Source organism: Harmonia axyridis, chromosome X, assembly GCF_914767665.1.
Source record: "Harmonia axyridis chromosome X, icHarAxyr1.1, whole genome shotgun sequence".
NCBI lineage: Eukaryota > Metazoa > Arthropoda > Insecta > Coleoptera > Coccinellidae > Harmonia > Harmonia axyridis.
Genome location: NC_059508.1, coordinates 4,864,773 through 4,888,553, shown reverse-complemented (window position 1 = coordinate 4,888,553; position 23,781 = coordinate 4,864,773). Strand labels below are relative to the sequence as shown.

At 34.2% G+C, this 23,781-nt stretch overlaps 1 protein-coding gene across 2 annotated transcripts in view; it reads right to left on the bottom strand.

Moving 5' to 3' along the window:
* Positions 1-15,803, bottom strand: part of LOC123685937 — an 80,896-nt gene extending 65,093 nt beyond the window's left edge. For both annotated transcript variants that reach the window (XM_045625827.1, XM_045625828.1), the window contains exon 1: positions 15,671-15,803. The gene's annotated coding sequence lies outside the window, so the exon portion shown is untranslated. The remainder of the gene's footprint in view (positions 1-15,670) is intronic.
* Positions 15,804-23,781: the final 7,978 nt, after the last annotated feature.

Sequence of the window (23,781 nt, the reverse complement as noted above, 5' to 3'; positions counted from 1 at the left end):
ATATCTCTACGAAACTTTCTGCGGAATGAGAAGAAGAAAATCGGCTCTAAAGGCGTCTAAATCTGCATGTTGCTGAGGGCAGAGCCATCGTCGATTGCCTGCCGAGTTAAGCGTATTACCATTTCAAACTCCCAAACTAACTTTATTTTCGGCACAATAAATTCATTTCATCCTGGTTTGAAACCTCTTCTTTGTAGGGGACTCTACTCACTGCTCTAATTTGAAAGTTCAAACGTTGAAACGAAAAAAAAAACTAACGCATGGGAGTGTTTCACGGACTTCATCGTTACGTTTAGGAAAAAGATGGAAAAGTGATGATTATTATTTTATATGGAAGCAATTTCATTTCATGTGTTTAAAGGAGTTCATTCCGAACGTATATATGTGTCCACTTCGTTGAGTTGCTGAAGTGGATACTCCTTTCATATTTATTATCTGAAAGCATTTCGCTCATATATTCTATATTTTCATATCACGTCACAGAAACTAATTAGACAAATACCCTGTTCATTAGGAAATTGAAGCTGGAATTGACGCTATCTTCTCAACTGATGCTGCCTTGTTATTTCCAATTTAAAATTAATGAGTACAGGGAAAAAAATTACGACTATTTACATAAAATTCTGACAAAATATTTCAAAGCAAGCTCCTGGATTCAAATCCTACAATCTCAAAGCAGATTCGGGGTGCATTGAGTTCGTTGATGGACAACATCCGGAAATTTTGGTATGTCAAAATCGAAAAAAATATTTGGATCAGAGAATAGTTATTTGTTTTACTAGGCAGCATGACTGCCAGATAGCTCATTTCAGCCAAGGCAGTTAATCTACTTTGCTGTCTAGTTAAAAATATAATTTTATTCTTCGATTGTTTATAATGACATATGTAGGATATCGAATTTGCAAATTATTACAACTCCCACAATATTTTTACCGTACTTAGTGATAAATTAAAACGAAATTTGAAAAAAATCGCAATTGTTGAAATGGTTGGTTGCTATGTAAATGTATATGTCCATGATAATTATAGTTTGACAATTTATGAAATATCTGACAGTTTTTTAGAAAAATATCGGATATATGTATATTATGGACAGTGATAGCGACTTAGAAGTACCTACTCCTCCAGAAATAAGGAAGGTGGCAAAAATTATTGATTATCAGAAAATGTCGAATGTTTTATTCGCATTGAGAATAATCACTTTGCTGCCTAGGCAGGAAAAGTAATACTTTGCTGATTGATATGTGTCTGTAAAATCAATATTGGCTGTCAATCGGAGAAAAAAAAAGAATCATTGTCTGATATAAGCAGAATGAACGTACTGTTCTGTACAACAGAATAATAACATTTCATCGAGAAGAATAGTTCAAAAAAGGCATATTAATGTAGAGTACAAATGGAGGTATCTGACTAAATTGGTCTTTAATGGAAATCCATTTAATCAATATCAATACAAGTTAATATGTTTTAAGCCATTTTATTATGTGAATAACAATTGTTTCGCCACACGGTAGCTTTTTTAGATTTCTTACATTTTGAATAACAAAAATTTCTAGTATGTACATGTTTAATTTTTAGAAAACAGTGTTGAGCTGCTTACATCTGTTTGGTCATTGAGAAATATTCCCATTTTATTTTCAAGGCCTTTATAGCCAGGTAAGGGTAATATTCGTTATGTAAAAGATCAAAATCGTGGTTAAAATTATATCTTAGATCTAATAGATGCTTGGAATATGTTGGATTTTATTTGTTGTTAAGAAAGCAATTAGGATCTCCGATAATTCTTTCATGAGAAGATCTACTAGTTTGTCCTATACCGATTTTGGTTTTCTTTTAGCAATCACTGTATGACAACCGAGATGACAACTTAAAATTCTGATTAATCAAATTTTCTCGCAATGACTTTATCATTTTTAATTAATTTACTGAGGTTTGAATTGGTTTTAAAGGAGGTTCTCAGATCGTTTTCATTTTCAAGATTTTCAGAAATACTTCTTTCGTAATTCATTGATATGTATTTAAGATTTTCTCTTCATTTGGAGATTGAATTTTTATAGAGTTTTTGTGGTTTTTATTTATCGACACTTGATCTTTTAATTTCATATCATCTGCATTATTTACAGCTATTTGTTTCAATGTTCAGTTTTGTAATTTACTTGATATGAATAAATGTTTACTTACTTACTAATCATACTAGTATCATTATTGAAGGCTCATAGTTTTTGATGGAATGGGTAATTCTATTTGTTATGTGAATTGTTCACTCATGTAATATGTGATAATTAAATCTAGAACGTTTATGCTGTTTCCCAACTCAACTTCCATTGTGAAGGTTATTGAATAATGAGAGATGTGAATTAATGAGAGAAATTGAATTAATTATCCATCACTAAGCTTAGTAATTTGAAATATAAGAAATTTGAAGAAGATACTATGTACCAAAACAATGTTTATATACATAATGAAATTCTGGAAATTAGAATAAGTGGTATTTAATATCAATGAACGTTTTCTAATTCAATTTCCATGTTTCCCTTTCCCATTTATCAGCACTATGAATTTCGAAACTAGCAAAAACTAGGGTAAAGGGATTGTGGTATTCATTTGCTGATACGTTAATGAAAACAAGCATCAAGCCGTCAGACCTTTCTCACTGCTAAAAGCCAAGGTATATCCAAGCTCGCTTCTGCCATCATTCTTCAGAATGAGGGATTCTTATTAAGTTCAGGTTATAACAAACCACTCTCTGAAATAAAAACTCAATTTATTTAGCACCTGTGGTTTCATTTCATTGAATGTCTTAGTGTTTCTTAGCGTCGAATTCATTTCGTTTCCTTCCGAGTGGAGGTGGATAAAGAAAAATTACTCGTTTTATGCGATGAAGTTGATCTTGAAATTGTTCGAACTGAGTTTACTTAATCTGCGTCAGAATATAATGTTTGCTCTCTTCAACTCATTTGTTATTTATTATTGCACTCGCTGTTGTGCGTAAATAATGAGCTTTCGGGAAAAATATGGGCATCTTTTATTCGACTTCAAAGGGAAAGCTTTGTTTTCGCAATTTTGTCAGAAACTTAAATATTTATTCATATTTGAGCATTCTCGCCCTAAATTCGCTGCTTATGTAAAGAGAGAAACCCCTTTGAAAGCGCAACAAGGGCTTTCGAGAGTTGAATATGAAATATCATTTTTAGACGGAATGCTATTTTCTTTAGCTCTGCATCACCGAGGGAAACAACAGTGGAATCATCTTGTTTGAAAAAATATCAAATTTAACTTTCAATAAGAATTTATTCCTGATCACTGAGGTGCAATACAATCTCAATAATTCATAGCTCCAAAACTATTCAGACTAAGGACTAATTTTCAACGAAAAGTTTTTTTTGGTATACCGAAGAATATTACCTCTGAAAAAAAATTGTTTATTCCACTCAAGCTTTGAAAATAAGCCTCTGCTTGGCTATTTCTGGATGCAAGCAAAAAACCTATAGATTATTACTAATTACAAAATTATTAAAAACAAATCAAGATTCGAATTATTTTAACGTGATATTCTCATTAGTACGGAGAACGTTTGATTGAATAATGATCGTTGAAATGATATTGTTGAAAAATCAAGAAACAATAGATCTTCTTATTAATGATTATTTTTCAGATTTCAATTATCTGTTACTGTTGTGAGTTATAAACCATATTCATATCAATTATCAATTTTTTTATTGATGTGACACTAGGTTCACAATAAAACTGCTACAAAGATTGGGTTCTACTTACCAATGAAGAACTTGGGGTTGAACCTATTACGTTTGTCAGACTGAAATATGCTAGAAAATGTGTTGTGAATATCTCAGTGAAATTTGTTAATGGGCTAAATCCGTTAGAAGGTTCTGTAGTCATAGCCAAGTAAATTTTGTTTTCTTGATAATTGAAAAAACCTATTCGGTATAACTGAAATTTGAAAATGAATTGCAAAATAGTGGAACGAATGTTGATGCATAATATCGTACGGCTTGTGTCATCCCAAGATGAGAAAATAGATGCAAGAAGATACAAGAATGACGGAATTTTCATTGATTATTCATGACAAGAGAACGTAGCATTTATGCTTTGAAACATTCATCAAACAGATCGATTATATTAGAAATAGTCGGATGCAGAATGCATTTGGTGTCGATGAAAAGACATCTATCGAATGGAAAAATTTTCCAAGTATGCATTTCTTATTTTTATTCTTAGGTACCTACGTCTTTCTTCCTCAAGAAAATTTGTTTCTTAAAATTATAAATGACATTGTGATGAGAGGATCAATGTTTTAATGGCTTCTTTCTCAATTTAGAGAATGACATAATGGTTTGAAGGTTGATGTGAAATTTCGTGAGGAATGACCAGAATAAAAATTAGAAACGTCAGCTTTTCCATTTTTTCTACTCGTCATTCGAAATCCAATGAGCTGTCGCTCATATTTTTGGAGCTGTTTCAAGAATTTTTGAACTTGTGAAACAAATTATTATACAGTTATGGATCATTTTGCTGCTTCTTGCCAAGCTGGAATATTATCAACTTTCCGAAATTGTTTTGAATTTTTTCGAAACATTTCTGTGTAATAGAAGTCAATATGTGAGGGTGGAGGAAGGTAGATCATCGTGTGTTCGTGTTACAAAGGGATTACCACAGGGTTCGATTCTGGGTTCACTCATGTTTCTGATCTATACTGCTGATTTGTGTGAGACTGTTAAATTCTCCCGGTTTCATAATTTTGCTGATGATATTCAGATTTACATTGGTTTCAAACCGGATCAGCCTGCAGTGACATATTCTCAGATAAATGAAGATCCAAGTTCCTTGGCATTGAAGGCGAGGAATCATAATCTATAGTTGAATCCTGATAAGTCAAATTTTTTGATAATTGGAAGCGCTAACTATATTTTCAAGCTTGGTGCGTTTTCTGCCAGAGTTGTCAACAAGATTTTAAAGCCATTGAAAACAGTTAAAAATCTTGGGTTGTATTTTGATTCTCAATTGAAATTATCAGATCATGTCTCTGCTTACATCAAGGGAGCCTATTGATCCCTCCGACTTATTTATAGTAGTCGAAATTTTCTTCATGAACGTATGAGAATGATGCTCTGTGATCAACTCGTCTTATAATATTTTAATTTCTGTGATGTTGTTTATGGCCACTTTCTTGATGCGTTCGACTCAGGGCATTCAGAATCGTTGTTGTTGGTTAGTGCTGAATTTGAGGAGGACTGTTCCAACCTCAGGCTACATAAATTCTATGGGTTGGATAAACATGAAGAATCGCCGTAGACTTCATCTATCATGTTTCATTCATAAAATCATTCAGCTGAGACAACCCCCATATCTGCATCAAAAAATCATATATAGAAGAAATGTGCTCAGTGTCAATGTCCGCAGTTCATCAGGTATCAGTATCCCACGCCACATAACATCTAAATTTAAGAGTTCCTTCTCATATCGGGCCCCTTTTATTCACAATGATATCGATCATGATATGAAAACAACATCATTGAATGTTTTTAAGTCAGAAATTAAAAAATCACTTCTATTCAGTCAGGGTTCTACCTACTGCTTCATAAATGCCAGTATATAATTTTTGAAATTTTTTTTGTTCTAATTAATCATAAATGTTGATTTTTTTGTTAAGGATTAAGAGATATATTGTTGTGGGATCCAAATTCTTAACACCCAACTGAATGATACGCTACTTACTTGACTATGAAAACTACGCGATCGACCCTAAAAGGTTGGACCATGCAGATTTATCGATATAGGGAGACGTAAGGGGTAGAGGTACTTGAGACTTAAGGACTGAGGTACGATACAGACGAACGAGGGTGGAATTCGACGTTCGAGAGTAGACGGACATGGTTAGATAATTCGACGTTAGATATAGACGGATCTACTAGAATAATCAGACAATTAGACGATTAACAATTAGACGGAATAAAATAGCTTCGATAGTTCGATAGACGAAAGTTCAGTGGCTGTACATTCAATTGAAGTTGAATTGTACATAGTGTAAATAAACAATAGTTAAGTTCCGGTGGCATTTTGTATAAACCCCTAGACAACGATATAAAAACCCTACATTGTTATATTGTGGGTTAAAGTGTAAGAGTAGCGTAAGCTAAACTTTCGCCCAATATAGACGATTATTATTATTAAATACCAGAAAAGCTGCTTAAAACATTCATGTTCGGTTGTATAATAATGGAATAATACAGTCCCAAATATAGGCGGCTGGCGAACGCCATCCTCCGGATAATCGATGCCTTCAATTCGATCAGTTCTTAACCACTGAAGTAGAAAGATCAAAACCGGCAGTCCCTCTGTTTCTGTATCGCATATACATATTTCATCTTCTTGTCGATATGGCGTTGCCACAGGGTATAGACATATCCAGACGCCATTCCTTTTCACCCCAATCATACTTCGTTGGAAATAATCGAGTAAACGTTGGGGATGATGATTTCCGAAACATCTGAAAATTTCATTTTAATATTGACATCGGCGAAAGCTGTTTCCACTGAGCAGCTTCCTGTCAAGACCATTCATTACTCGTATTCCGTTTGGCTGATGGGAAAATCGATTTTCGCCGAAGACTGAATCAGTTTATGGCTCTTACGGACACCCATCAATCGATGATCGAAGAATCTATTTAATTGTCAGTGATTAATCAAGTATCGTTATGGCTTCGGTTGTTCGGCAATTCGGATGCATTTTTCAACAGTTTTCCAATTGATACTTAACTCAATCCGCTTGCGGCAGCATTAATTCCGGTTGATCTTTTATGCGAATTGGTCGAACGAAGCGAAAATTCAAAATGTAACGTTAATTGATTGATACGCAGATTAAAACCAGAATTTTAGTTGATCGGATAAATTCACCCTACGCGCAATTCAATTATATTTTCAACTCTATTTATTATACACTGCGCGAAAAAATTAACGCACATTCTGAAAATCTCAATTTTAATGAAAGTTAACTCTACATTGACTTTATAACTTATTTTTTATGTTCTCTCGGGAAGGTTTTGAACGAAACAAGACACATTAAATGAAAGAAAAATTCAGGATTTCACCGAATCTTATGCGAAAGAAGAGAAATAAACAATTTTCAAAATACTGGAATGCTGATAAGTGATTTAATACTTGGTATTTCCACCCCTTGCGTTAATTACAGCTCGGCAACAACGGTTCATACTCAAAATGAGAGATCTTAAAATGTTCTGATCTAATCCTTCCCAGATTTCTCTGAGTTGGATTCCTGAGTCATTAAGAGTAGCTGGATGATTTTCTGAACTGAACTTCTCAGCCTTCTATTGAGGTTGTCCCAAACCTGCTCAATCGGATTGAGATCTGGACTTCTTGCTGGCCATTTCATTCGAGAGACTTCAACCTCTTCAAGGTACTCCTGAACGATGCGCGCACGATGGGGTCTGGCATTATCGTCCATAAAAATGAAATTTTCACCAATGTATGGGGCAAATGGCAGCTTCCTGTCAAGACCATTCATTACTCGTATTCCGTTTGGCTGATGGGAAAATCGATTTTCGCCGAAGACTGAATCAGTTTATAGCTCTTACGGACACCCATCAATCGATGATCGAAGAATCTATTTAATTGTCAGTGATTAATCAAGTATCGTTATGGCTTCGAGTGTTGGGCAATTCGGATGCATTTTTCAACAGTTTTCCAATTGATACTTAACTCAATCCGCTTGCGGCAGCATTAATTCCAGTTGATCTTTTATGCGAATTGGTCGAACGAAGCGAAAATTCAAAATGTAACGTTAATTGATTGATACGCAGATTAAAACCAGAATTTTAGTTGATCGGATAAATTCACCCTACGCGCAATTCAATTATATTTTCAACTCTATTTATTATACACTGCGCGAAAAAATTAACGCACATTCTGAAAATCTCAATTTTAATGAAAGTTAACTCTACATTGACTTTATAACTTATTTTTTATGTTCTCTCGGGAAGGTTTTGAACGAAACAAGACACATTAAATGAAAGAAAAATTCAGGATTTCACCGAATCTTATGCGAAAGAAGAGAAATAAACAATTTTGAAAATACTGGAATGCTGATGAGTGATTTAATACTTGGTATTTCCACCCCTTGCGTTAATTACAGCTCGGCAACGACAATTCATACTCGAAATGAGTGATCTTAAAATGTTCTGATCTAATCCTTCCCAGATTTCTCTGAGTTGGATTCCTAAGTCATTAAGAGTAGCTGGATGATTTTTGAACTTCTCAGCCTTCTATTGTGGTTGTCCCAAACCTGCTCAATCGGATCGAGATATGGAGTTCTTGCTGGCCATTCCATTTGAGAGACTTCAACCTCTTCAAGGTACTCCTGAACGATGCGCGCTCGATGGGGTCTGGCATTATCGTCCATAAAAATGAAAATTTCACCAATGTATGGGACAAATGGCACTACATGCTCTTCAAGAATGTTCCTTACAAACCTATCAGCATTCATAGCTTCATTATCAACGACCACTAGGTCTGTGCGAGCAGTCAAAGATATTCCACCCCATACCATAATCGATCCTCCCCCGAAACCAGTAGTATTCAGGAAATTGCACTGAGCATATCTTTCATGTGGACGTCTGTATACAAGGAACCGTCGATCACAATGGTAGAGGCAGAATCTAGACTCATCTGTGGAGAGAACTCTTTCCCAATCAGCCTCTTCCCAATGGATATGCTCTCGCAAAATCCAAACGCGCCATTCGATGGGCTGGGGTAAGAGCTTGCCGCGACACGAGGCCTTAAATCATATTCTCTGAGGCGATTTCTTATTGTCTGAGTGCTAATTTGCACCCCATGAGTTTGCTCAAGCTGATTTTGAAGGAGGCGAGCGGTTGCAAACCGTTGTCTCAACGAAGAAACTCTCAAGTAACGTTCTTGAATGGCAGTTGTTACCCGTGGTCTACCCTGTCCTGGTCTTCGGTCATTCATACCTGTCTCCCTGAATCGCTGCAACATTCTGGACACACTTGTATGGGAAACTCCAAACCTTTCTGCAATTCTTGTGTATGTCTACCCTTCTTCTCGCAAAACTACCGCTTGGGCACATTCCTCTTGGGTCAAATGGCGTGTTTCGCGTTGCATAGCGATCGAGTGTAGAAAATCAAACGAAAGAAAAACTATTGATCACTAGAATTGATCGAGAACAACTGATTTCAGAATGGAGCCAATACATTCAAAATCTGATAATCTCATCTTTTTTAATTCCTGCTGGGAAAAAACATCTGTATTGAACAAAAACGTTGAAAGTGCATATGCATATGCATATGCATGCATAATTCTGATAAAAATATTTTTCATTGAGAAAACCTTCAGTTGTAGAATAAATTTGAGATTTCCATAATGTGCGTTAATTTTTTTGCGCAGTGTATATTACAATACCGAAATATCGATTTACTCGATAACTATAGAGAGAATCTGTGCATTTTCGAGATTCATGAGTGCTGGATTTTCTTCTACGAACTTTTACAACAATTTTACTATTTTCACCTCACACAATTCTGAACAATTTCTTAGAACTGCATTCAACAGTATCGAACGCTTTGCTCAGGTCAAAGTTGAGCATTTCAACAAATTCGCCACCACATGAATTTGAAAAAAGTTCCAAATGAAACGTGAATTGAGGGTTCAAAGCCATAATATTTCGTAGAGGTGTAAATCTCGGTTGAATATTCGGATCTCTCTCAATTTTTCCGCGGACAGAATTCGGTTTAATTCTGCGGAAATTCAATTTTATTGAAATTAATTTCGTTCCCTATTGTTCCCTGGCCACCATTTATATCGGGAATTCCCGGCAAATTGATGGGACTCCTTGTTCACCTTGCCCGCCTCTTCAAGAGGTTAAAAGGCAAGTATGTTCACGAATGAGAATTCTTGTGTGGAAATCGGCTATAATTCAAGACTCTTAGCCTCTAGGGATGGTCGGAAAGTACAATTTGGAATGAGATATCGTGCTCTGTGTGATTCTTTCGACCGAAACTTCTTCAGTTAGATCTCTGGCGCAATTAGTTATTAAAAAAAGGAAAAATCTCCGGACTCCTTAAAGCTGATGGTTTCAAATGACTTTAAGCTGTTCTGACAGGAAAAGCCTCGAATATATTATGCCAACCACCAATTCGAGTTCGTGAACTGTTGGGAATCGCTGAGGAAGATAAATGTTTTGTTAAAATTCAGCGTATTCCCTTATAATGTATCCTGACTCTTGAGCTCAACTAATGTTGTTTCTTGAGGGGCACACCAAGTTACCTGAGCCCAAACAAATCATTATTCACGAGGATATGAAATTATATTTGAGAAGTCTTTCAATTTCAAATGAAGCTCTGGAACATTATCTAAATAACCCGTTCCAGTAGCTCATGGTAAAAAAAGACCGGTATTAATCAATGACACTTAAATAATATGAATGCTCCTTCAAAATTCGAAAAACAGATGATGATAGTATTTTTCACGTGCTATCCAAATATGTTATCGGAAAAACTATCGAACCAAGGCATGGAAAGTTATTGAGGAACAGAATATTATTCCTAGCAAAACATACCTCATAATATATCCCATATTTTCTGAATTTCCAATCGATTCTGAATCCGAAAAGGTAAATATAGTGGTAGTTTTTTATTCATTCATTGAGCAATTCCATTCAAAATCAACTTGAGAAAATTCAGATTTAATATTCGGAAAATATATATGTTGTCTGTAATTCAATAAATATGTGGTTGTCAAGTTTTGAAGTTTTCATTCTCGATTATAATAGAAGCGCGAATATAAAGCCTGAATTTTCATTCAAAGCTCTCAATATGTTCACCCTGGAAGAGCTACCTCCAAAATAACATTTTTTCCTTCAAGAGTAAACACACTGAGAGCTTTGAATGAAAATTCAGGCTTTATCTTTGCGCTTCTATTATAATCGAGAATGAAAACTTTAACACTTGATAATCAAATATTTATAGAATCATAGACAACATGGATATATTTTCCGAATATGGAATATGAATTTTCTTAGGTTGATTTTGAATGGAATTGCTTGAAATAAATATAAGACTATATAAGTAAACCGGAAGTTCAAATGAAGAAACAATTATTGAGAAATTGTCTCAAGACCTTCTCATTTTGAAAATCAGTCAATTTTGCATAATATTTTTTTTGGAAAAATGGTTTTTCCCCAATAACTTTCCATGCCTCAGTTCGATAGTTTTTCCGAAAACATATTTGGATAGCCCCAAAAAATTACTATCATTGTGATAGGTCACTTTACCATATTGCTCAAAGAATAAACCACAAAATCCAGTGACCCGCTTACGTGAAACACCCTATACATCACTTCATCAAATATTCATCCATTGAATAAATAAATAAAGTCCTAAGAATATTCTATACCCTCCTAGTTATTATGCCCTCTTTGAACTAGAAATTCATTGGGTAAATTTCGTCTTATTGGCAAAGGAGATCGAATTTATTTGAAAATATGTAATTTCCTCGAAGATTAAAGGTTGTTCGATAACCGTTTTCCAGATAGTCTTATTTGATGGAAATATTATAGGAAATTAGTTCCTAACTGCCACAGGTAGTATTGATAATATTTCAATCTCAGGCCGTTGAGCAGGAGTACAAACATTGATCATTAAAATCCTAATTAGGAAACTACTCCTAAACAGTATTACAGAAAGTTGGTGCATCATTTTAATAACTACATATTTCAGTCAGAATTGAAGTGCACGGAGAGGATAGATATTGTGGTCAAAGTTGAAAATGAAATACTCGTTAGCAGAATCCTTATCCTGATTTATACACCATCTACACCAACATCAGCTCTAATTAATTAATCAAATATTGAATTGACGATGAATATTCTAACGAACCATAATTGAGATCAAGATAATGAAAATTGGTATGATGCTAGGATGTAGGTGATACATAGGTATCTTGCTTTTAGATAGTCTGGGCTTTTCGAACAAGGCACATCAGTGAATCTGCCTAGTGACGAAAGGATCAGTACAGTAAGCAAAAAAAAAAAACTGGGTAGAGGAAGACACCATCCAAACTTTTGAACGAACCTAGAAAGAAACTATTATTTTTAAATGTAACAGTAATCCATTCTGATTAACGAGCTGTCATCAAAACACTGAGCTCCAATGTATAGGAATGCCGAAAGAAAATTGATGAATTAGGCATGATTTTTTAATCTGCTTTCCTGGTCATCGGGAATAAAAGAAGATGAAGAGGCCAATACACTTGTCAGAAACGGAGCACGAACACCTTCAATTGAATGCATCTAAAAGAAAAAGTTCCAAGTGTAGGAGGAAACCGAAATAGAAATACTCTGGGGGAATCTCTCAGGGATCGATCACGCCGAAAAGTTTCATCGGAACTTTAATACAGCAATATCCAAAAAGTATTTTGATCTCAGTAAGAACACGCTACACCTCCTCACTGGCTTCCTCAGAGGGCACTGCCTCCCCAGGAAACATCTAATGAGAATAGGGTTCTCAGAAACTGACGAATGCATATTCTGTGGATACAGAAGAAAGAAACTCCTGACCATAGAATAGCCACTCATTTCTAGCCAAGGCAAACAATTCTTTGGACGAGAAATTTCTGAAATTTACTGAAGATCATTAGATCTTCAAAGGCGAGCTATGAATAATGCAGTGGTGAGAACATCTCTGATGGGGAGCACACTAGATCTTTATCTTGAGATTCATTATAAATTTATTGAGTGGCCTGCTCGACCGCTTGATCTATTCCCATTTGATGATGCCTCAGACAATAAGAAGAAAAAACGGAATACATGCGCGAGTTATTGTGGTAATCAAGGATTTTACTGTGGATTTCATTTCATTAAATCCAAGTTCGAATTGTCGAAAGAAGGAAGAAAAGAAACTTATAAGCAGCACCGTATAAGAAAGATTAGGGATCAATGAAGGTGTTCAACTTGGTGAGCTGAGATGGAACTTTTTAATTGGAGACCTCAAGGGGAAGTTTATTGAGTAAGGATCAATCTATTTCTAACAGCAGGTGGAACATTGTTAGTGCAGAAGTGATAGTTAAGATGCGCTCTCGCTCTGTCCACAACGTGAGTATGAAAGTATTAACAGTTAATCATAGGCTTTTCCTTATTGATAAAGTTTGATACGCGCTGAGTTGGTTAACTAGTTGGACTCGAAGAGGGATCTTGATTCTCCTTGGAATTAGAAACTTCTATATGAATTTATAGAGGTTGTCTCACTATTTGACCAACAAACTCTAACCTTTAATCCCGAGGGTCATTGAAATTAAAACTCCGCAAATTCTTTTCGGGGATTCATTATTTTCCCTCTCATGGAATTATAAACTTTTAGAATCGTTTGGGGAAAACGAAATTTTAATTAATGTGTGGAATACTAAATTCGACTGAAAAACTGAGTAAGGCACTGACGTGAATCAAGAGTTTCGGCGCGTGTTCATGAAATTTTATCACCTGAAATTTTATATTTCACGAAAACATAAATTTATACTTTCAGCAAATTTTATCCTTTTTTTCAGAACAATGAACAATGAAAGGTTCGATATTTTCCTTTTCGATAAATGCCCTTATATGCATTTTAACATTATGTTTCTTCCTCTCAGCATGCATTTGACACCCCACAAAAATTTTATCTTGTATATTAATGCATATTTGTATTTCTTCGAACTTATCTGCAAATTACCGACAAAATTGAAAAAAAAAAATAATATTCTTCATAAGACTATTAAGAGTGTTACCAGATCAGAAAAATTTGATTTTTTTTCCGTTGAAATCTTCTGATCTCGTTGAGTGTTTGAATAACACAAATTTTAGTGGAATGAGACGAATTTGGAATATGGAAACTTTCCAGAATTGAATTTTTTTTTTCACTTTCAATAATAAAAGTCTTATAAAATTTCGTATGAGTATTAGCTCCACTATTATTGAATTTATTTCTAAATTTTAGTTCGGTCAGATGGATATTTTTTCAATTATCGAGAAAACTGAATGTCATATGGATATTTTTCTGGAACTGATTATAGTAACAATTTCAAATCTTTAGCACATTCTTTTCGAGAGTTATCTTGTACACGGCGGCCAAACGGACGAACGTAATCAAGTAACTTCTTTCAGCTTAACTTTCAGACATTTTGGCAAAATCAGGATTAATTTCAGAAATAACATTTCTCGGTGATCTTACCAACATTTTATCATAAAATTGAGTACATATTGCGTGAAATATTGAGTAGTTCCGAAGTTTCTCAAATATTTGTATTCACTTGTCGATATATTCTGCTTTAAGAATTGAAATAATCAATTATGCTCTGAAATTTATAGTGTGTTGAACTTTTGAAATTAATATATTCGATTCTAGATTTTTTTTCATTCTGCCAAATGGGATATCGCATTGTTATCCCTTTCCTTCCAAAACAATTTTATGAATGATTTGTAGCAGTTATTAGTAGTTATGATCCTCAAGTATCGCTGCCCTTTCGAACATGTTTAAAAGCAGAAGCTTATATATTCTAGGCAAATATTTGCAGGTGACTATTAACCCAAGCCGAACGTGTTGTGTTGTGGCCGTAGCTTTACGAGGGAGGTTGAGTTGGAAACCCTACTCCCCTAGTCACCAAGAGATAAAGTGATACATACACGTGACAAGCGAAAAAGGAATAAGGGGATAAAGTTCGCAGAGACCGTGGAGTAGTGGAATTCATGTGTCCTTAGAGAATGTTTGATCTATGAGATAATTCAGAACGCTAGCTATAGAATATATGCATGGAAATATGTTTTAATCAAATGTAGGAAGCAAAAACAAAACGAACTGAATTTTATATCACCAATACAAGAATAATGGTTAATAATTCACGTAGCATCTTCAGCATGAGCCGACGGATTATGTAAATCTATTTTAAAACCCACAAAAATGCCGAATTACGTTTCTCTCCAATTTCTTCACGTAAGCAATCTTCTGTTGTCTTCAATTAATTTCCAGAGCTACAACTGACAATGGGGAGGAAAATGTATCGAATAAATAACATACCGGCACAATTATTAACCCACATAAATCTCGATGTGCTCAGATACAAATATCTAGAAGATATTGTGAAGACAGGTAAAGGTCTCATTTCAATAAATTGATGGTTTGAGAATACATCCCTTAAGATGACTAGTGCCATTCGTTTTCTTCATTGAATTGGAACCTCATAAAATCCGATTAAAATGCCAAACAATGGTCAAACTTTCTCATTAAATCTTTGAATGGTCCTGCATTGAAAAGAGGGATTTTTAAATTTTATCGGCTTTGATGTAATAAAACTTTGATTGGATCCAATTTACGTACGTAACATGTGATCTAACAACTTGAAATTAATCTTGATTTAATTTCAGGTATGGCTAAAAATTAATCCAATAATTTCCACCTTGATTTACTGAAAATAAATTAAATCATTGGTGGTCTGAATTCGGCGAACCTCATTTCCACCTTAACTTCTCACCTTCAATGTCACGTGAATCTCATTTTCTGAATAAAATTCAAAAAATGTAATCGGTCACGTGGTTAACACCAGAATCTACTTGATGATATTATCTTTAATTGATGATAGTACAGAAATGGTCTTACCTTATTCGGTGTCTGAAGTGTGCTCGTGTGTGTTCATACCTTCAGCCAACCAACATGTTTTTCTTCACGCGTGAAAACGTGCCAAACCCGTCGGCTTTTCCGCGGAAACTGACTCGCCCGCAACGTTTCGCTCGCGCAGCCGCGTAAACATAGAAAGGAGGCGCAATGTTCGACTATTCCGATAGATTTTTTGGCAAACTTTTTACTGATGTGGGAAAATGGCCTAATAATTCGCGAACTGCAAGTTTTTCGACAAAGAGGAACCCTTCTTGGAATGCCACAATAGGCGAGGAAATTGTCCAGCTCGATTCCTTGCAAATTTCTGTTGCGATGGAATGTTAATTGTTTTTTTTTTCGGTTGAAAATTAGGGGATGTTTTACGCGTGGCTGGGCGCTTTATGTGTTTTTTTGGATGTCCTTGAAATTGCCAACGTCCTTGTTTCATTTTTCGTAATATATTCCAGTCATTTCAGTTCGATTATAAAGTTTTAAGTTTTTGGGAAGTCGTTGCTACTCAGAAACTTTGCGATGAATAGAAATCAAATTATAATCCTAGTTTTGTCGAATTCGTGTATTTCAACCAAATTAGCGAATAGCTATTATGCTATCCGATAAATATTCTGAGAGACGTATGAAGATTTTTTGATTTAATACTCATCTAATTTTTTGAATTTTTGATTTTCAGCCTTCAATATATACTGATTCTCAAGCTGTTTCTTAATTTCTACATCTGTCGAGAAAAGTTCTGGATAACGGATAGCAGTTTTTTCATTTTATATTTCTATACTATTGCGATTAAAGGTATTTTGCGTTGTTTGTTGTAGCCTCCATAATTCCTGATTTTCAAGCTAGAAATAGCATTGTTTTATCAAATTTTATGCGAAAAGTTCTTATGCTAGTTTTTTCCCAATTATAGGTTTCTTCAAACTTGATTTTAGGCTTTTTGAATCCACAAATTCTCAAGACGCTCAAATTCAACCAAAGTTGATTCAAAGAGCTCGAATGCTCGCCAATAAAAATTTTAGACTGAAGACGGCAGTTATTTTAATTGTATCTTCAACTTTTACACTTTTCACTAAGTTTTTTGAGTTCTTAATCTTCAAAATTCACTGACTCCCAAGATAGGAATATCAATATTCAATGCAGAACGCTCATACTTGAATATACTCTCATCCTTCAATTTATTGTGTTAATTCCAATTGTGATCATTTAATGTGGTATTCAATGAAAACAATAACATTTATTATCAACTACGTTTGGTTGTTTCTTTTTTGTTTTTAGATTTAATTATAATATATGCGTCGTCAATTTTTGGCGACAAGGAAGGATGGGAAGATTTTGTTTGGATGAAGAAGAAGTTCTTCTACCAATTAACCTATACGGGCAGAATTTTTGCTGAGGATTTCATCTTTACTCTTGAATCATACTTTGGAAATGTATGATGCCCCGTTCACCTTGCTCTGCTAATACTGCATGCTTTATCATTTGAAGTTAACAATTTTTTGTATTGCTCTATCTCAAAAAAAATAATATACTCGTATCATGAACAACTGTAAATTAAAAAAAAAATATCATATAGCAAGCTTACTCCGAATGAGTTTTGTTTTGTATATATTGTTTTGATATCCGATTTAACAATCTCATTAATTAAAACAGAGTTAAGTTAAATCAACTTCATCCAGGGATGACTGGATTTTATTCAATACGATGCTATAAATGTCCGAGTGCAGCAACCAAAGAAAGTTTTTACAATTGAGATTGTCAGGAATGTATGGAAACTCATCTCATTGTATCAGAATTTCCTGAGTACAATACTATGTCCTGTTTACATAACTCGTTAATTATACAAATGTACAGGGGAAGGACAGAAATGTATTAAACGAAATCTATCATACGATAATTCGAGAATAGCCTGAAAATTTTAGGAATTCTGCTTGTTATTCGTTATATGGCATTGACCTATTTCGAAGTTAACTTTAGACCTATTTTTCTCCCCTACGAATGGGAAATGAAGAGAATATACTAATTGATCGCAGCTGAAAAATTATATGCAGAGAAAACAGAGCGTCATCTTCCAATGTATGTCTTCAGCACACTATTAGTTGCAACAGTTCACAATAGATGTCAGGAACACTGAGGGTGTTTCCTCTATTCGAGCTTTCTGACTATTGATTTTTCCAAGCTTGCAAAAGCTCCCTTCTCCAAACAAGAATCACCCCTACGCTATTAGAAAATGGTATCTTTTTCTGACCTTACCTCATTCTCCTATCCGACACCAGGTGGCGGTATTCAATTTTAGAATTCCATAAGGAAAAATCGATAAAAATAATGGTTCGGCATCAGGAGCTTTTGAGCGCTCGTTCATTCATGCGTCAAGTGCCCCCACAAAGCCGTTTATACATATATATGAGATATCATGTATATGATGTTATTGTTGTCGGTTAGTTTATCCATATGAGATATTCTGATGTTAAAATCCTCCTGAAATTAGGCTGAAATATTCGAGTGAGCATTTTGGAACTGAATTTCAGCCTTGTCAGAACTTACGTTATGGAAATTATAAATTTCAACAAATTGTCAACAAAAATTGTACAAGAAAAAAATGTTCAAATCTCCTCAGGTATTTCTCCTACGATTTTTATTGGGAAATTTCTTTTGCCCAGGACTTTGATCGATTGAAGTGTATTTTTGAAAAATATGAACTTTTTTCAAAATTATGTAATGATAATAATGTTTTTCTATAAATTTTCATACGCATTTACTATGAAGTTATCACAGACGAAAACAACAGACCATATATATCATTTGTCGATAAAAATCAAAAGGCAGTAATACTCATCGACTTATCAATCCAAATAACAAAACAACAATTACAAAATGCATTGAAAAGTGGTGAAAAAAATTTCAAGACATACGTACCTTGCGTTTTAACAAGAACTATCCTAACACGGGAGTTGTTAAAAATATAAAAAGAAATATCAGGGAGCTAGGACTTAGTGGGTATGTGTAATATATACAGAAAGCTTTTTTTTAGGTACAACAAGGATTGTGAAAAAATTCCCTGGAGGAAACGGATAGGCACCAGGACCAGAGAGGTGACGAAGACCGGACATGTCAAAAAGTTGTTTACAATGAAAATTTCATACAGAATAACGGTAGGAGACACGTTAGCTTTTACTAATTGTTATTTTGTCATTGTTCAAAGAAAGACATTGTGCGGGGTGTCCCAAATTCAATGCTCAATGAAATCAACTCAAGAACTATAAGATTCAGAGAAAAAATCTTCAAAGACCTCCTATCTATTCGAAATAATAATAATATCATCAGATCATACATATCTTGATTCGTTCTCGAGTTACAGGGCGTTTCTGGAAAACTACTGTTTCAAATATTCCGCTGTATCTTAGTTTCTCGAGATATTTGAAAAGTTCTACAACGTTTTTTTTCAGTACTTTTTTGGTTCATATGATACCCACAACGCATCATAGATATAGCGAAATAATTGAAGGTCATTTTTCAAGAATCGCTCTATTACTTCAGAACGAATCAAGATATCTAATCTCTGCTTTTTGATCTTGGAAGAAGTGAGATCTTGGAAGATTTTTTCTCTCAAAATTATAGTACTTGAGATGCACTCAGTGAACATCGAATTTGGGACATATGACAAAATAAGAATACCTAACTAAACGCCAACGTGCCTCTTATCGTTACTCTGTATGAAATTTTCATTGTATACATACAACTTTTTGAAAACTTTTGTAATAGTGGTCGCCCCTCTTAATATATTACCCTGTCTATCTCAAAAACTGGTCATAGCAAAGCCAATACTGTTTGACATTATAATATTGTACTCAAACTCAGAGTAATGACAAAAAATTGAACCATTCCAAAAACGACTCTTTTAATTACAGGGTGAATTTTGAACTGTACGAATTCCATTTCAAATAATCTTTTACTCATCCGGTATCTAACAAAATTTTTATTGAAAACCAGTCTGGAGTTATTACCTTATGGGTAAGTAGGTAATATTTGTAACGCAAGATTTTTTTCTATAAGAAGTAATTCCATAGATTTTCTTGTTCAGGAGGTAATATTCTACAACATACAAAAAATTCAGAAAAATTAACCGGTGAGAATTTTTTCTGGTTCTTCATGTATATCATGTTATACAGCGTGCCAAAAAAGTATAACGTAACTCGTCAACAATTCTTGTACAAAGAATTATTAAGGAAAATCCTCGCACCCGTCGATTTTTAATTTCAAAAGCAATTTATCCTGTGCTTTTTTGAATTTGATATTTTTCACCCCTCTACATAATTTTTTTCAAATGGGAATATATGGAGTGTAATCCATCAAATGAAAGGTAATTTGATTACCTATTCAGCGATGTGGTTTAAAGTATAATCGGTTGTGCCGTTTTTCCTTAAAAAATTAGGAAATAATTTACAATTTGTAATCAGAGAGTAACTGCAATCAGACCATTATTTTTTTACTAATTATTACTAAGGGAAATCCACGAATCCATGGATTTTTAATTTGGTTCCAACAAGATGGTACGCCTCCGCATTATGGAATTGAAGTGAGGAGAGGTATCTTGATGATACATATCCTGAGAAATGGATTGGTAGGGGAGGATCAGTTGAATGGTCACCCTGAACTCCAGATTTGAACCCTCTTGACTATTTTCTGTGGGTTTATTTGAAGAGTACTTGACAACAATAACAATTATCAATGACAATGGATTCTACTTAAATAAGTGCATTCATTTCACGCTATTTTCCAATTTTCCCTTATAGCTTGGAAAAAGTTGAACTTGGAAGGTTGCGGTTTTCACTAAATTAATTCCCCTCAAAAATTGAGCCCAAAAATGTGCCAAATATTTTTTTAGCTCAAAGAGATTGTGAGATTCTCTCACTAGACAACGAATTTCGGACATACCGAATGAACAAATTCTATTTATTAGTGCCTCATCTACCGAATTCTTTTTTTTATGAATTGATTAGCTACAATTTGTGGAAACCCATTATATCTTTTTTTCAATAACATGAATCTAAAATTTAATACTGCGTAAGAATAATCGAAAGATATTTATCCGTTCAAAAATGCCGCATAATATATCGTAGACAAGAAATACAAATCGTGATAATAATGTCTGTGAATATCTGAATGTGTGAACTCTTGTATGTGGAAAACAGTTATGGGACCCTCATGCCAAATGGGACGCACTCCATTTCTCCCCACAGAAACCCTAAAATGGTCCTATATGTGTCTATAGTTTCACTGCCTGGAAAGAATACGCCAACTTTATATGTTGAATGTCTTTCTTTCCCATACACATACTCCTTCTGAAAATCCCCACATTTATATAGAGTTTCAAATTGTTCCACAACGTGGAACTTTCTTGTAAACACCCGATTTGAATTTTATTCCAGAAAATCTAGTGAATTAATCTGAATACAAATCGTCCCTGTATCGCAGTTCATATTTATGTATAGCTTTTGGAGTCTACAGCATCTTAAATTCGTTTGTTCATCTACATTTGATTGAAATTCGTGGGATCTGAACAGAACTGGAACTATCAGCCTTTTACTCTTTAAGATTTGAAATATGCAAATTTTCAACGTTATCAGTTCTGTATAATTTAATTTTTTCTTGATTAGAACTGAAACAAGGATTCATTTTATTTATTAGTATTTAGGATGGACCGCTGAATATTGAATACTTACGATAAACATCGAGAAATTTCAATTTTTATTTGAAGAGATAAATATAATTTTAAACTCGTGGGTATACCATCAACCCACCAAGCGGGGGGACAATCTTAAATGGCAATAGGAGTCAGCTCAGGTCATAGCATCATTAACATTGTCGAAAACTGTACGTGTATTATGATGAATACCTAAACTATTATTATTGTAAGACTATAATCTTCATTTATCCCTACCACATCACTGCCAGAACAATGCAGGGATGAAATCTGAAATTTAGTTATCCAAACATCGAATTTTAGTTTCTTTCTGTGTTTTCCGGAAGTCACAGACTATTCCAGTTAGAAATTGCAGTTTAAATTTCTCATTTAAATTTCTTCCTCGATAACTCTTGAACTATTCATTTTAGGTATAGGGTTTGCTTTAGTAACCCCCACTATTTTCATTTTACGTAGAATCCACTGAAGGAATAAAAAAGGTTCTAATTTGAAAATCTTGAGTTTTGGTGAATTTGAGTTGTCCAAGTTCATGATCATCTTCTAACCACTCTGTCCATTTTTGATCCAAACTGCAAAAAATACTACGTATTTGCGGAATCGAAAATAAAAAAGGATTTTCGAAAACAAATTTTCTGCCGAGATATTCAAAAAAATTTGAATCCCCATCGCCACCATTAACTTATAAACTGTTGAATTGAGATCAAGGTATGGCATATTGTTGAAATTGTCATCAAACAAGCTATCTAATGATGCAATGATATTCTGGGTGTGCCATTTGAAATAAGGGTGTAGTAGTCTATTTCCAGTATAACCGGAAGTTGTTGAGATCTGAAAATATTTTAGGGAGAAAGATCATTGTCTCAAACCCAAATGTGCAAATTTTCGGCACAAAATTATGACTAGTTTTTCATAAACGTCTAATTGGCCATCGCGGTGAATCACCCTGTATATGCCATTTTGTTTGGAGCTATTTAAGCGTAATAAACAAAATTTTTGCGTCAATTAGTGTTAATGAATGAAATATGGATTCATCACTACATTCCTGAGTCGAAGAAGGCGGTCCAAAGGGAAGAAAATCTTACATCAGCTGGTAAGGTTATGGAATCTTCAACAATGAATATAGCATAACGTTTTCAGATTGCTTGAGAGCAGAATTTCAGAAAAACGTCCTCAAATGCAAAAGAAAACAATTTTTCTTCATGAAGACGAAGCTCCTTGTCACAAATCGATGAAAACTATGAACAAATTCTCTTTCCAACTGTTTGAACACCCAGATTATTCTGCAGATCTACCACCCCAGTGATTACTAGCTTGTTAGAGACCTCAAAAAAATGCTCCAGGGAAAGAAATTCAAATTCAAAATATCTTTATTTCAGCTTAGGATCATTTACACACGTGAAAATAGATAATAAAATAAAATGACGTCAAATTCAATATCTCTAGCAGCAAGTATCGTGTATGGTTCATGTATTTCCTTTTATTATAGGGTTCTAGATTTATAAGGAATTCCTTCAACTTCTGCTTGAATTGCTTTTCTTTTTTTATATTTTTCAACTCATTCTTCAATTTGTCTGATGCTTACTTTAATATGGATTTTTTTATAGAAGACTTAAACTATGTATTGGGAAGAGAATGTCATCTCTGCGGTGACATATCTATGATCTGAACCTATGAAGAGTTTTTGCTTGTTTCTGAATACAAAAAGGAGGATTTTATATATGTACGTATACCCCTCTAGATTGTTGAAGAAAGGACAATATTTCTACAGAAATGTTATAGAAGCGTTCAAGTACAGGTACCACTGTTGAACATGACTAGGTTGAAATCGAAGAAAAATTGTGTCTTCACTGGTTAGGTCAGGAATTTTATGAGTGTAGTGGTATATATTTGACATTGCTGACGAAGTTGCCACCTAACTTGATGAACGAATTGGCGAATGCGCCAGGGCTCAATTTTGTAATATTGCTTTTTGATCAGTTTTCTTCTTGAAGTTGTATACTTTGAAGTTTTTCCCAGATAGAAAGTTACAGAACTTTGAGTGGATTGCCAAGGAAAACATCCGAAATGAACTGATTTATATCAACTGCTCATTTTAAATTTATGAAATTCTTATTTTACGCGTTATGAGCATAATCGATATTGGATGTAGTGCATTCGCCAATTTGTTACCCTTAGGCAACGTCTCATGTATTTGAAATATTCATTATGACCCTTTTGCATTTGTGATAAGTGAACTTTAGTTTTTTCACTGGTGAGGCTCAGAGATTTGAAATAGAAGAGAATCCTTCAATATTTAATTTTTATTCAATAAGTTAAAAAATGTGATCTCTATGATTGATTTTTTCAACATTAAATGCGGTTTGAGATTTCAGGATGAAGGGTTGAAGAAAAACATTCATTCAAA